Raw genomic sequence first — 16,017 nt, 5'->3', positions numbered from 1 at the left:
GTGGTCTGAAACTGCTTTCTGAGCTTGCTCCTTGGGATCAGCTGTGAGGGGCAGAGGGCTGGCCTGAGCCAGGTGCTGTGTCCCACGGGGAGCAGCGCCAAAGGCTCATGTGCAGAGCAGGCCCTGCCAGATGGCCTGGAGATCTCACCTGCTCTGCAGCCACCTTTGTAAGGTGGGGAAACATCAGCTGGTACTGTCTTTCCCCTTGGACCCCTTGGTTTAGTCACTATGGGGAATTTCTTTCCTGAAGCCCTTGTAATTTCCCCCTGGCAGGTGTGATGGGGATGCTCAGGGAGTGTGGGGCTTTGGGGGCAGCTGCCCAGGCAGGGGCTGAGCTTGGGGCCCTGTTGGGCCCATGGCCCCCAGCAGCAGCAGCAGCAGCAACAGCTCCAGGGCCCAAAGCCCCGTGCCACCTGCCCAGCACAGGCTGCCCTGTCCCTGCAGCTGTCACCCGAGTGGGGCCCACGGGCCAGTGGCCGCTGGCAGCAGCAGGAATGCGGGCAGGGTGAGGATGTCCTGGCTTGGCTTTTGTCTCTGGAACAATGTGGGCTCAGGGCAGTGCAGGGCAGGCTGGGAAGAAGAGACCAGGGCCTTTGGAGTCTGCAAGGCGTAAAGATTGGTCCCTGCAGTAGCCCAGATGCAGGTGGCCCAGTTGCCAAGGCTGTGGGGGCCTTGAGAGCTTGCAGGTGGATTTTGCATGGCTGTGGCCTGCTGGCGGCTCTGGGCCCAGGAGTGCCTGTGGCTGCAGCAGGAAGGGTGGCTGAAGGTTTGCTGGCTGCTTTGGTGGCATGGCTGCCGGGGCCAGTGCTGGGAGAGCCCCCTGTGTGAGAGCTGGTGAGAGCTGAGCTCTTGGGGACAGCGCTGTGGTGCAGGCCAGGAAGAGCAGCAGTGCCCAGTGCCAGGAGTGGTGTCAGTAGGAACCCCTGTGCACAGGGACCCCCAGCCCCAGGGTGGCTATGCGAGCACCCCCAGGGACCTCCAGCCCACGAAACACGGAAAAAGTGAAACCCACAAGTGTGCAAAGGCTGCCTGTGCCCAAAGGAATGGCCAAGAGAAGTCAGGTTTTGAAAAGAAACAGTATTTATTTGCCGAAGATTGGCAAATCTAGGATTTACAGAAAATGTGTCATTATAACAATTGTTATAACAACAACAACAACAATGTACAGAATATATTTACATGGGATCCGATAGACTAACAATCTTCAAAACATATTTACAGAAAACTTTGAACGTAGTGAACATATTTACAGGAAAATTGCAAAGTAGCGAACATATTTACAAGGAACTTCTAAACTTTCAAATGTATTTACAAAGGCATCGGATCTATGCCATGATGTGCATGAGCCCTGGAAGAAAGGAAGCAGCAGAGCTGGACTCAGCTGGCAGCACTGGGCCCAGCAGGGCTGGGAGCTGGGCCCCAGGGGCTGGGCTGGGGCTGGCAGGTCTGGCGTGGCCCCAGGCAAGCGCAGGGCAGGCCGGGGCTGGTGCTTGTGGCAGCACAATCCAGGCCCCCTGCAGGCACCGTGTCCCTGAGCGGGGCCATCCAGCCCAGCCCCAGCCTGGCGTCAGGGGACCCAGTGTGTGTGTGGGCAGAGTGTGGGAAGCATCTGCCTGTCTTACCTATGGGGCTGCATCTTCATCCAAGGACCATGGGCTCCTCCTCATCCTCCTCATCAACTTCCACCTCCTCGGTGTCATCCTCTGCATCCACCTCCATCTCTTCAATGTTGTCCTCCTCGTCTACTTCCATGTCCTCAACAGTGGAGGATATGGAAGTAGAGGAGGAGTCCACCTCCCTCATGTCATCCTCTTCCAGCCCCTGGTCCACATCCATCACCTCCACAGTTTCTCTGTCAGCCTGCAAGGGGCAGCACAATCTCCCAGTGGGCTTCCTGTCCCACACCATCCATTCCCACATGGCTGCAGCCTGCCCAAGCTGGGTGCCCCCTGCCTGGCATGGCACTGTACCTCCACGGGGACAGCAGAGCACGTCCTGCTGGGATTGGCGCTCCAGAGCAGGCAGCAGGAAAAGCCCAGGCAGCAGCAGCACCTCAGTGCTGAGGGTCAGAGCGCAGAGCCAACTGCACCTGTCCCTTGACAGCCGGTGAAGTGTCTGCTGTGCTCGTTTCCAGGTCCTGGACCTTCCACCTGGAACCCTCTGGGAGCTGTGATGTCACTGAAGTTTCAGGGTTGCTGTGCAGTGGGAGATGGGGATGGCAAAATGATCAAATCCTTGAATGGTTTTGCTTGGAAGGGACCCTCAAGATGATGTGGTTCCAAACTGAGCAAGCTCCCAGCACAGCAGGTTGCTGCGGCCCCTGTCCCCCTGGCCTTGGATGTTGCTGGGGGTGGGGCATCCACAGCCTCTCTGCACTGGTCCCTGTGTCAGGGACAAGCACCCTGAGAGTAAAGAACTTCTTCCCATCATCAAATCTCTTCCATCTCTTGCAGTTTGATCCCATTCCCCCTTATCCTGTCTCAACAGTTCCTGACCAAGGGTCCTCTCCCACTTCCCTGTGGGTCAGGCTGTTCCTGCAAGGTCACACGTGTGGCTGGACCTGCAGACAGGACAGGGAAGCCAAGTTCCCACTCAGAGAAAATGGGGAAAGTGACACGAGAGATGAGAGAAGACAGAAAATTTAGAATAACGCAAGGCATTGGTTTGGGTGGGAAACAGGATTCATGCCTTTTGTTAGAGGCCAGGTTCACTGGTGAACTTTGTTCCTGCATCTTCCTGAGAATTCTTTGCTGGGTCAGGGACTCAGCAGTGCTGAAAGCAGAAGCCGTTCCTTGTGTTCCCTTTGGGATGGCAGTGGAAGTGCCCTGAGTGCACATTCAGAGGCACCTTCATGGCTTCTCATGCTACGACACCAAAACTAAATGTGCAAGGTGACTTCCTTGAATGACATGTAGTCCTTTGCAATATCTGCAGGAAGTGGTCTGGAAATGCTTTCTTAGCTTGCTCCTTGGGATCAGCTGTGAGGGGCAGAGGGCTGGCCTGATCCCGGTGCTGTGTCCCACTTGGAGCAGCCCCACAGGCTCACGTGCAGAGCAGGCCCTGCCAGACGCCCTGGAGATCTCACCTGCCCTGCAGCCACCTTTTTAAAGATTCTGTAAACATCAGCTGGTGCTGACTTTCCCCTTTGGACCCCTTGGTTTAGTCACTATGGGGAACTTCTTTCCTGAAGCCCGTGGGATTTTCCCCTGGCAGGTGTGATGGGGATGCTCAGGGAGTGTGGGGCTTTGGGGGCAGCTGCCCAGGCAGGGGCTGAGCTCAGAGCCCTGTTGGGCCCATGGCCCCAGCAGCAGCAGCAGCAGCAGCAGCAGCCGCCCCAGGGCACAAAGCCCCGAGCCCCCTGCCCAGCACAGGCTGCCCTGTCCCTGCAGCTGTCACCCGAGTGGGGCCCAGGGGCCAGTGGCCACTGCCAGCAGCAGGAATGCGGGCAGGGTGAGGATGCCCTGGCTTGGCTTTTGTCTCTGGAACAATGCGGGCTCAGGGCAGTGCAGAGCAGGCTGGGAAGCAGAGCCCAGGGCCTATAGAGGCAGCAAGCCTTAAAGATCAGCCCCTGCAGCAGCCCAGATGCAGGTGCCCCAGTTGCCAAGGCTGTGGTGGCCTTGAGAGCGTGCAGGTGGATTTTGCATGGCTGTGACCTGCTGGCGGCTCTGGGCCCAGGAGTGCCTGTGGCTGCAGCAGGAATGGTGGCTGAAGGTTTGCTGCGTGCTTTGGTGGCATGGCTGCCGGGGCCAGTGCTGGGAGAGCCCCCTGTGTGAGAGCTGGTGAGAGCTGAGCTCTTGGGGACAGCGCTGTGGTGCAGGCCAGGAAGAGCAGCAGTGCCCAGTGCCAGGAGTGGTGTCAGTGGGAGCCCCTGTGCACAGGGACCCCCAGCCCCAGGGTGGCCATGCCAGCACCTGCATGGACCTCCAGCCCGGGGAACGCGGAACAAGTGGAACCCACAAGTGTGCAAAGGCTGCCTGTGCCCAAAGGAATGGCCAAGAGATGTCATGTTTTCAAAAGAAACAGTGTTTATTTGCCGAAGGTCGGCAAATCTAGGATTTACAGAACATGTGTCGTTATAGCAATTGTTAAAACAACAACAACAACAATGTACAGAACATATTGACATGGCATCCGATGGGCTAACAATCTTCAAAACGTATTTACAGAGAACTTCTAACGTAGTAAACATATTTACAAGGAACGTCTAAACTTCAAACGTATTTACAAAGGTGTGATATCTGTGCCATAATGTGCATGAGTCCTGGAAGAAAGGAAGCAGCCGAGCTGGACTCAGCTGGCAGCACTGGGCCCAGCAGGGCTGGGAGCTGGGCCCCAAGGGCTGGGCCGGGGCTGGCAGGGCTGGCGTGGCCCCAGGCAGGCACAGGGCAGGCCGGGGCTGGTGCTTGTGGCAGCACAATCCAGGCCCCCTGCAGGCACCGTGTCCCTGAGCGGGGCCATCCAGCCCAGCCTCAGCCTGGCGTCAGGGGACCCTGTGTGTGTGTGGGCAGGGCGTGGGAAGCATCTGCCTATCTTACCTGTGGGGCTGCATCTTCATCCAAGGACCATGGGCTCCTCCTCATCCTCCTCATCAACTTCCATGTCCTCGATGTCGTCCTCCTCATCCACCTCCATCTTGTAGATGTTGTCGTCCTCCTCTACTTGCATGTCCTCAACAGGGGAGGATATGGAAGTAGAGGAGCAGTCCACCTCCATCATTTCTTCCTCATCCAGGCCCAGGTCCACATCCTTGTCCTCCACGGTGTCTCTGTCAGCCTGCAAGGGGCAGCACAATCTCCCAGTGGGCTTCCTGTCCCACACCATCCATTCCCACATGGCTGCAGCCTGCCCAAGCCTGGTGCCCCCTGCCTGGCATGGCACTGTACCTCCATGGGCACAGCAGAGCACATCCTGCTGGGATTGGCGCTCCAGATCAGGCGGCAGGGAAAGCCCAGGCAGCAGCAGCCGCTCAGTGCTGAGGGTCAGAGCGCAGGGTGAGCAGCAACTGACCCTTGGCAGCCGGTAAAGTGTCTGCTGTGCTCGTTTCCAGGACCTGGACGTTCCACCTGGAACCCTCTGGGAGCTGTGATGTCACTGAAGTTTCAGGGCCGCTGCGCAGTGGGAGATGGGGATGGCAGAATGATCAAATCCTTGAATGGTTTTGCTTGGAAGGGACCCTGAAGATCCTCTGGTTCCAAGCTGAGCAACCTCCCAGGAGAGCAGGTTGCTGCGGCCCCTGTCCCACCTGGCCTTGGATGTTGCTGGGGATAGGGCATCCACAGCCTCTCTGCACTGGTCCCTGTGTCAGGGACAAGCACCCTGAGAGTAAAGAACTTCTTCCCATCATCAAATCTCTTCCATCTCTTGCAGTTTGATCCCATTCCTCATTGTCCTGTCACTAAAGTTCCTGACCAAGAGTCCTCTCCCACTTCTCTGTAGTCCCTTCCCTCACTGGAAAGGTGCTGATGTCTCCTGTGACTGTCTGTACAATGTTCATAAGCTGAAATCTGCAAGTTGAAGCTTGTAGGCCCTCTACAGTTATATAGTGGCACTGGGGTGGTTCCTCAATTGCAGCATGAAATTCTGAGGTATCAATTCATCAGCTGTTTTTATTGTGGTGGGATCTGAGAATTTGGGTCAGCAGAGCCCTATATTGTCAGGGGGAGGTGTCTGTGAGCCTGACACAGAATCCAGCACTCAGACTAATCTTTGCTTGAGTATGGTTGGTTTTTTCATTCCTTTCCTCCTGCCATTAGCCATTGCTAGAATGTCACAGTGAAAATAGAATTGAGGCCGTTTTTCACTCATTACATGTTCTTGTTTGTTTTGTTTCTTCTGCAAGGCTGGGCAAGGTTGATCTCGATGCAAATTCATTCACATCTGAGGAGCTTAAAAAGGCCTTGGCTAAAATGAAGGAAAGTGAGAAGGCAGAAAGGAAGGTGAGTTTCCCATTTCTAAAGCAATGCACATTGCAGGGATCTGAAAACACCCTGTTACACTCTGCTGAAACACAATGGTTAAAATGATTGCTTGGAAAACACTGTGCAAACTAATTTTGTGGTGAATATGGACCTGAAATACCTGTATTAATCTGTTAGTGATATTGTTCCCTGACTTTTCTGTATGACTCGAAGATTCTGTGAGTGGTTTGGGTTGGATACGACCTTAAAGCTGATCCAGTCCCACCCCTGCCATGGGCAGGGACACCTTCCACTATCTCAGGTTGCTCCAAGCCCCATTCAAGCTGGCCTTCGACATTTCCAGGGATCCAGGGGCAGCCACAGCTGCTCTGAACAATGTAATTTATCTGTTTCACTGCAGCTCAATTCACAAAAATGTCTGCAGACCCCAAAGGGAACTGGATTGCAGCTGACGGTATTTACAGAGGGTATTTCCCTTTACTCTCCTTGCTTTGGGTTTCCAACCTTGTGCTCTGGATAGCAAAACCCAAGTGGCCATGGTGAAGCAGGGGCTGACGTTTCCTTACCCAAGCTCAGAGTTGTCCATTTAGTTACAAAACAACCCACAACCCGAAGTAAATAGGTGGGAAGATGTGTGACTCATCAGGTACATCAGAGCCTCTTTCCCTTCTCCCCCTCAGAAGTATTTCTTTAACCCTCTCTCCTCCTGCTGCCTTGGTCTTGGCTCACTCAAACAAAAACTGAAAGAGGAGTCAAGGCTCTAAAGTTCTGGTGTCACAGAAAGGCTTTTTCTTCCCTTATGTGGCAGCACGGCATGATTTCATTTGCAGGACATTATTTCCGTAGCAGCATTGCTGATTGATTGCAGGGCTGCTGAAAAGGGCTGCTGGAAATGAGGATCATTGAAATGCAAAAATTAGTGATACTCTATTAGGTGAAAATAAGCCATATTTTAAAATCCCCTGTTAGAATAGCTTTTGTCCCAGCAACTGGGCTAAAAGCAGCTACATCTAATGGACCTAAAGTATTCCATTTGCGGTCACTCCTGCAGAGAGCAAATCCATCCCTGGAGGCTCAGTGTCAGAGGAAATGGAGTTACACCGAGCCTCTCTGTGCTCCGGCAGAGGCAGCTCGGGGAGGGATGGGTTGCGTGTGGTACCTTAGGTAATTTATCATTCCATTGACACAGCTTTCACCTCCATTGCTCACTTGGTTTTCCTTCAGCCCTCTCTGATCCCTCATGGGGAGCAGGACAGTGCAAACCCTCCAGCTGAGGCTCACTCCGCATAAAAACACATCTTGGCATTTGTGACAAATGCCTTCCAAAAGGGGCTTTCTGCCTTTCTCCTGTCCTTGGGGCAGCCCAGCTCCAGCATGGCCTCTCTGCTGCTTCTGTCCCCTGCAGCAGCAGGCTCTGTCCCCAGTGCCACCAGTGCTGATGTTCCTGCACCTCTGGGGCTCTCTAAGATCTCTGACAGAGCCTTTCCTCCTCACCACATGTTTTATGTCAGCTCTGTTCAGGGCAGCCCTTGGGGTGCTGTTACTGCGAGGGAGATGAGCTCAGGACAGGCTGTGTGCTGGCCAAGCCCCATGGCACAGCACGTCAGCTGCCCCCAGCTTATCACTGCTCCTTCTGCCTCCCTTTCTGACAGCTTCTGTCCTCACACCTCTCCCTAGGAGATAGACCCTTCCAGGAATTTGCTCAACGCTTGGAAAGGCAAAAGCATCTTTGTTTGTGTCTGAGAACTTGTTGGAGTCACTGGGCACTTTGGGCTGGATGGGACCTCTGGAGCTCTCCAGCCTCATGTCCAGTTCCAGAGAGGTTCAGCTGTAAGATCAGGGAGGTGCCTCAGGGCTTTTTGCAGCCAGGTTTTGAGAAGATCCACTTGCAGGCAAGCAGAGAACAGCAGTACTGCTGCCTGTGGGCTTGATGTTGAATTGGATGGAAATGGGATGTAGAAATAGTGCACAAATGCTGTAGAGATGTAGAAGTGGTGCACAGAGCTCTACTGTTCTCTCATATTGTGGGTATATCACAGCTAACTGGGTTCCTGGGCTTCACAGAAGGACCCTGCCCCTGCACCTCTGATGTAGAGCAATAAATCCATTGGCACAGACAGCCAGGTTCCCTTTGTGAATTTTGGGGCTGGCATTCCTTTCTGTGTCTGTCTTGTCTCTCTTCATCTCCTATCTTGTTATCTCACATCTGGTTTTTCCTCCTTTTGTTTCCAAGGCCGGAGAGGAAGAGGTAAGGAAGAAGTTCCAGCCCCTAGAGCAGCTGAAGGAGGAGTTTGAAAAGCTGAACATGAAGATAGAAACATTATGAAATTATGGTTAAATTAATCAGCAAATTCAACAGCTCTGCCTCCACGCTGGATGAGAAAGTCGTGGCGCTTTATGATCTCGAATATTATGTTCACCAGGTAACAAGAATGCCTCAGTAACTACCGTGTAAAATCCAGGGGATACGGTGTCATAAACGGGGCTTTATTTTTCTTATCAGTATCAGGTAATACAAATTGCTTAATTACCATAATCCTGGGACAATACCAGACAGCAGAGGACTAGTGCAGGCTTATTTTATATCCAGGTTGGAATTAATCATCGCTTGTGCCAGGAGCCAGCAGTATCCTGGTGGTTGCCTGATTTGTTGTCTGTTCTCAGGCTGGTTTTCTTATCCTCTCTTTTTCCTTTTTTATCTCCTTAATGTTTCAAAATGGCGTTTTAGCTGCCATTTTTGGGTAAGTAGAGTGGTGGTTGCTCAGAAAGTAATTATTTTCTCTCTGCTTCCATGGAAAGCTGCCGTGGTTGATGGTAGGTGCCTTTATATCAGTTCACAGAGAACGTCTTTGTACCAAGAAAGGTGACAGCTGCCCAAAACACCCTATTTTGTCTTGGTGTGAGTAAGCAGTGGCAAGCAGAGCCTCGCTGTGCTAGTTAGCTCTGTGTGAGGGTGAACATATTTCCTGGCATCTCGCTTCCTGGGGTTTGTGCTCACACTTTTCCCCCCTCTCTCTGATCTCTCTTGCTCTGCTTTCAGCTCACACATTCCTACCTCCCCTTGGATGCAGCTGCAGGCACAGAGCTCTGCTGCCCTGGGCTTGGTGCCTGCCTTGGTGCCACCCCTGGGAGGGTGTCTGGGCATCCAGCCTCTGCTCTGCCGTGTGGGAAGGGACTTGGCTTCTCCCTCCCCAGTGACTGGCGAGAGTCTGGAGTGCACTGGGTGAGTTTCCAGTGGCACTTTGTCATTTCAGAGGGTGAATAGGACAACTCTTGGGAGGTGCCAGTGCAAGCCCTTTCACTGGAACAGCACTTGTTGAACCAAATGTGGTATTTGGAGGCAGGCAGCTGAAGTGTTGCTGCTGTGAGAGAGAGAGTCCATGTGCCAGCTGATACAAGGGTTATTTCCAGGGCTCTTTGTCTTGAATTTCCACTCTGAATTGTCATTGTGGGCATGCAGAGGCTTCCTTGCTGTTTGTTCTCCCTGCTTTTGTGTCACTGACTGCATTTGTGTGACTCAGAGAATAACTGTGAACAATGGGCACCCAAAGAGCTTCATATTTGTACTCAGGGCTAATCTTGCCTGATTAAGGGTGCCAGAGCATCAGGCCATTGTGCTAAAAAGCAACCCCCAAATGCCCTGGCATGCCTTGAATTCCAGCATAGCAATCTGGACTATTCCAGCAGAAAATCCCTGCAGCACAGGATGGGGCAAACAATTTCAGAATGGCAGAGGAGCAGGGACTGGAGCATCAAAGGGAAACACATGCAGCATCAAAGGGGTCAGAGAGGGGGAATGGCAGGAGGCTGGCAGGAGCACAGGGGCTCCTTTGTGCGCCGATCACAGCGCTGCTCTGTGCCCGCGCTGTCGGGGCAGATGGCTGGGCAGCACCTTCTCGTCAGGCAGGAAGCTGATAAGAAATATGACTTGTCTCTAAGCCAGCATGGCTTTTCCTCCTCTTTCTTCTTCCAGTCAGTTGAATGCGTCCAGAGCATTATCTCTGCTTGGGACTGACTTTAGCAGCAGTGGCTTAATGTAATTACTGAACAGCAGCCAAAGGACGCTGGTGCCGCATAACTCTGGAAGGGCTGAACTGCCAGGACTCCTCTGCAGCCAGTCACAGCCCTGCTGTGGGAGCAGGGGATCCTTGCAGATGTGGGTGGCCAAGGACTTGTGTAGGGCCACTTTGCAAGTCCCACCTTCCCCAGCCTCCATCAGAGCAGTACCATGCCGTGCCATGGCTTTTCAGAACTGTCCAGCTCCCGGCCATCCTGCTGCTGTCTCCGGGACATGGGATGCCCTGTGGAGTGGAAAATGCCATGCCCTGGAGGGCGTGCAAGCAAAGGCTGCTCCCTGCTCTGTGCCATGGTCACCCTGGAGCAGTGGTGCGGGGCAGCTCGTGTCTCGGAGCGTGCCGTGGGAGCCATGGCTGGTGCCCAGCCTGGGGAGATGCTCTCTCCTGCCTTTGAAGAGTCAGCCCAAGGGCTCTGACTTTGCTCAGCTTTTGGTTGCCAGCTCTGGTTTGCTTCTCCTCAGCCATGATTCAGCTTGGCATGTTCGGGAGCCCGTCTTGGAGAAGGAGTAGGAAGGTTTGGCTTGCTGGGTTATCTGTAACGCATAAAACCCAAATGCAAATGTGAAGAGGGCAGAGCGTAACTCATAAACAGCATTCACGGTGCTTGCACAGCAGTGTGTGGAGCCAAGACCCGTTCTCAGGCATTGCAGGCTCTTTCTCTCAATTATTTACTCTGCTTATCTTCCCCTCTCCTCTGCTCTGACATGCTACACCATCTCTCTCTGCTAATTTCCTCTCCATCGTGTGCAGTTGACATGCTGCTTTCCCTCGCTCTTCTTTTCTAACATTTTCTCTCTCACCTTCCCTCCCTATTTTCTTTCTCCTCCAATTCAAACCTGCTCCCTGAATAACTGCTGTCATATTTGCTCTTCTCCCATCCCTCCCCTCGCCTTCTTTGCCTGTGTACTTTACTCAAGAGCTCTTTTGATCTTTGGTTTTTCTTCTGTGCTGATTTCAGTGGACTGAAGTGAGGTAGAAGCTGCTGCCTTGCAGCATACACTGCTCCCCAGAGAGGTTAATGCCTTCAAGTTGTTAAGTTTGGGGATTTTGTTAGTTTTAGAACTGGAGCTCTCACAACAGACTCTGGTTAAAAAAGATAAACACATCTTCAGAATAAGCTTTACAGCACAACAGCACAATTTACATTCTGCTGTTGTGGTGTCTCACTGATGCTGGGGCAGCACAAAGGACTCTGGTGCTGCTGAGGTTACAGCAGGGGATGGTTTTACCACTCCAGCTGCTGGATGCAAATTCCTGCCTGTCCATATATTCCCTCTCATGCAGAAGTTGATGTCTGATTCCAGCACTAAACCAGTTTTTACAGAGGCTGAGCAATAAAAGGACCCACTGGCAGATGAAATTGCCTTGCTGCATAGATTTCTTTGTAGATAAAGATGGGTCTGCAGAAAAGTGAGAGCTCTGGCAGGCCTGGTTTATAGGGACAGTTAAAAGAACAGCATCTGAAAGGATACAAAAGCTGCTGCAAATCCTGAATCAGCCCCAGCAGACCTGCAGAGAGCAGCTTTGCAGAGGGACAGGTGGGTATTGTCCCACTGGGGAGCAGAGATGAGCTGGAGCTCCCCAGGTCCTGCTTTGGTTGGTAACGACAGACCTGTAGGACACAAAGCTTCTTCTCCTGGGTACCTGAAATATCTGACTTAGGGCCAATTTTGATGAAGGTACATGGTTGAGATACATATAACACTGAGCATGAAGTCATTGACTAGAAGAGGGTCCCACATGCCCTGCATGGCTTGTGGTCCTGTTCCACCTCATCAGGGGGTCGGCTTGCCCTGCTGATAACTCATTTTTATATTCTGTTTCCATCAGCCAACGATTGCTGTTGTGTCCCTGTCTTTCAGAGAGATATGTTGAATTTCTAAACCTGATTTTTCTGTGCAGGCAGAAACTGATTTTTCTGTGCAGGCAGTTCTGAGCATTCATCAGATCCTCTTTTAAACTGAAAAAAAAAATCATTGAATACCAAAATGCATTGAATTTGACTTTGGACTGAATTTTGTACTTGAAGTAGTTTGTGCTGTTTCTCTAAATTTTGTCTATGAGCATCCAGAGCCTTTTCTGGTCTCCTCTCCAAGAGCAGATGCCCGCTGGGACTGTGCCTGGCTAGCCCCTGATCCACTTAGAGCCAGAGGCTGATGAATTCCCACTAATGTGCAAAGTTTTCCCTACTGGCAGTTAATCCATTATTGTTTGCTTAGAAAAGTCATTGTGGGGCTGCTCCCTGGGGAAGCTCCTGGATGACCCCTCCAAGCTGGGACTGGCTTTTTCCTTCCTTGTCCATGGGAAGTTGTTGATGGAACTCATGGAGAACTCCCAGAACTGCCCATGCTACTCGCTCCCATGCCCCCTTTGCACCCTGTTGGTGCTGACAGGCTCCTAAACATCTCTGACTCCTGGTGCTACAATTACAGCATCAATTAATTAACTTCATTTGCAAAACATGCAATTCCCTGGATCCCTAGTAAAGGCTTGCTCAGGGGAGAGCAAAGAGCTGGAGTTTTTTGACATCAGCAGATATATTGAGTTTTTGACACCACCTGAATTGCCAAAGTACATGTCAAGAGCAGTTTTGATAGCTATAATCAAAGTATTTGAGTTTCCAGTGATGCCTTCTGAGTGTGACAATGTCCTCACACAAGGACACTGTGCCTGGGCAGCTGTGACATCTCTGCTCATGGGCAGGGCTGTGCTAAGCTCAGCCACAGCCATTCCCTCGGAATTTTTAATCCCTTATAAAACTCCCTGCTGGTCAAAGCAGGAGGGAAGGGATGCTGTGGATGTGAAGGGAGGTGCTCTCCAGGGGCTGGGGCTTTGTGCTGATGGAAGCTGCTCTCTCCCAGGTGGACAATGCCAAGGATTTCCTGTCCATGGGTGGGCTCCGGCTGGTGATCGAGGGGCTGAACAGCAGCGAGGCCTCGCTGAAGGAACATACTGCCTTTGTCCTGGGAGCTGCCCTGTCAAGGTGAGACCTGCCCTCACCTGGGCTCTGTGCTTCTCTCCACCTCCCTTGGTTTATTTCTGATAGCAGAGACCAAAAGCTGTGTTGTGACACACCACAAAACTGTCTTGTCCCCTTCCTTGCCCTTGCAACATCTGTTTCCCCTTCTCCTCAGTGTGTCCTTATCTTGCTCATTGGACACATCCAGAAGTAATGTGGTGTCAAATCTATGATTGTTTCTTGGTTTCCCTGGGCTCCCTGTTTCTACAAAGTCCAAGGAAGGAATAATTCTCCTTCTGTCCCACTGACAGCTCTCTCTGGGGGAAGATGTAACAGAGGGTACAGTTACAAGCACCCCAGTGACCACCTTTGTCCTTCCTCATCCTTGCTTCTAGGCTGCCTCAGGATGGCAAGGTGCTGATTTGAGCAGCTCCCGTGGTCTTTAGAGAGAGATTTGGGCCCCATGAACACGTGCCTCTGACATCAAAGGCGTGTTGATTAGATGTGGGGTCAGGAATAAGGGTCAGCAGCCAGAATCCAGAGGAGACTGACCTGCAGAATATTTGAGGTTCAGGGGAAGGAGCCTGCTCTTCCTTATGCTGGGGCATCCTGTGTAGCGCTGGCTACAGGAGGTATCCTGTGGGCTCCATGGGTTTTCCTGGTGCCCCTTTTTTGATTTATGGGTTTTGGGGCTTTGCAGGGGATGTGTTGCTCATTCAGAGGTGCAGAGGCTTTAGAAATGCATTCGATAGACTCAAATTCAGGATCAGAAGTGCAGAGTGAAAATTGAAGGTCAGGACTGTTTTATCTGCATATTTCTACACCTAAAAATACAGTCACCTTCTCCAGCATCATAAATTATTTATGGCCTAGTCTAACACATGGTGCATGCACAGACCTGAATTTACTTGGCAATCTCATATGCAATGCAGTTGGCCCTCAGCGTGTGTGGAGTGATGGGCCTCGTGGACAGGAGCAGGTACCCAGGTTTATAGCAGGGAAGGATCCAGCTTCTAGTCTGAAACAGAGCCTGATTTAGGGATGACAGGAAGATACATGAGAAACAAAACCTGCTCTTCATATTCTGGTGTATCTTTGTCTCTGAAACAATACCAGAGTGGTTTGCTCAGGTTCTTTATGTAGACTCTTTCTGCATACAGAGAAGATCATGCAGAGGATCTGGAAACATTTGCAGGTAACTTATGAAATGACAGGGGCTGCTAAAGAGCTTCTTTCCAGATGTACCTGCCATGACATGGCCAGGACTCCAAAAATTCATTGTCTCATGGTACCCGACAGTGTAGCAGTAGCCACGAGAGTCACACTTTTGTGTAGTGTTTCTTACTCAAGTGCAAAAATCTTCTTTGGAGAGAGCCTCTCATCTGATAGGACAACATTAAACTGCTGCTTTGCAAACTTGTGGACCTTTTTTCTTTGAAGGACATTCTGGCAGATGGTAATTTGGAGTGGTTTGGATGATACATGGTGTGAGAGCTCTGCTCCAAAATGTGAGGGATATTATGCCTTGGTTTGAGTTTGCTTTTTCTCCCCTTGCTGTACTTAAGCTTTCTCAGTAGACACCTACATGCCAACTTGTCTGCTGTGTGCTCACTTGTTTAATTCGTTTGTTCATACATTTTCTCAGCTTACTCCATGCTCTAGTTAAACTGTTGGGGGCATTTCAGGTACTTCACACAGCATTTTGTGTTTTTCTGAGGGCTTGTTTTTTATTTCCTTCCCTCATGGTTGTTCCTGAGAGCCTTAGAGAGGTGGTAGGGCTTTCCAGTAAATTCCCAGAGGTGTCACAGCTCGCTGGGCTGCAGGGACACGATCTGCTCTGTGCGTGTGTGCCTGGGGCTGGTGTCAGATCCTCTGCTGGATGCTGAGCCTGGGAAGAGGCAATGGTCTGCTGCTCACCAAATGGATCTGTGGCCACCTCCCAGGTCTCTTCAGCCAGGCTGGCTCAGGCCAGTGGTTTCAAGCCAGGCAAACATTCCCAGAGGGAAATCTGGGCATGATGAGAGCAGCTCCAGAGCCTGGCACAGGAGGTCAGTAACTCCTGGCACAGCTCAGTCTGGAAGAGGGAGTTTGGCCTTGACTGTAGACAAGTGTTTAACACAGGAGGAAACCACTGGAGACAGAGTGATTCCAGACATGCCTGGGACACATCCAGAACTTTTCAGCTCTCAGAAATACCCAGATCTTCTCCAGATTTGCACTGTCCTTAACTCTGCTCAGGTAGTCAAGCAGGTAAGGGATGGAACAAACAGCTGCAGCCCCCAGGTCCTGCCTGCACATGGCCCTGCCAGGACGTGGCTCAGAGCTCTGGCTGTGTTGGAAGCCCATTGGAACAAAAAGGTTTTCCAGGGGATCAGCATCTTGAGCCAACAGGCCAGGGGGCTGGCCAAGACTTGGATCAGCAAAGGCAGCAGGAGGAGAAGGCACAACAGGGCCAGGTCAGGATTTCCCCTTCCTGATATTATCGCTCCTATTTATTTGGCTTAAAGCAGACTTGAAAAGCAGCCATAGCACAGCATGACTGGGACATGAACATGCACTGCATGTGCAGCCAGGGTTGTCCTGCAGAGCAGCTCCTGCAGCCCTCATGGCTCTTGGCCAGCCCAGGGCATGTGCCACCTGCCAGGGGCAGCTCTCAGCCTGCCTGGCAGCTTCCCATGGACGCTGCTGGGGAGAAGTTGGAGGTGGAAGGAGCCACCCCCATCAGAGCAGATTTCTCCTGCTCTGGAGATGGTGCTGCATGGCCAGGGCTGCTCTCAGCTTTCTCCTGAAGGGAAGGGAAAGGGGCTGTCAGCTTTGGCTGTGTCACTGAGACTCCTGCACTGTCAGCCTGGGCATCAGCAGATGGGCCCCAGATCTCCCTCAGAAAGCCTCCTTAGCCTCCTCTCCCTACAGAGAGCAGCAGCAGCACCTTGGCTTGCAGCATCTCTGTCTGGCCTGCCCTTAAGGCCCTGCTGCCATGGAGATGCCCCTGGGAAGTGCCCTGTGCTGGGAGGTGTCTGCAGGGCACAGCTGAGCCCCCAGGGCTTGGCTGGGCTCTGGCAGC

The 16,017-nt window shown here is 52.1% G+C and overlaps 1 pseudogene; it reads left to right on the top strand.

Annotated features, from left to right (window-relative positions):
* LOC128946070 (nucleotide exchange factor SIL1-like) overlaps window positions 1–13,272 on the top strand; it is a 216,388-nt pseudogene extending 203,116 nt beyond the window's left edge.
* The last annotated feature ends 2,745 nt before the right edge of the window (window positions 13,273–16,017 follow it).

Source organism: Melozone crissalis, unplaced genomic scaffold (assembly GCF_028551555.1).
Source record: "Melozone crissalis strain CALT ecotype California unplaced genomic scaffold, PUWL_Pcris_2 ptg000073l_1, whole genome shotgun sequence".
Classification (NCBI taxonomy): domain Eukaryota; kingdom Metazoa; phylum Chordata; class Aves; order Passeriformes; family Passerellidae; genus Melozone; species Melozone crissalis.
The sequence above is the reverse complement of the archived record's forward strand: the minus strand, read 5'-3'. Positions and strand labels throughout refer to the sequence as shown.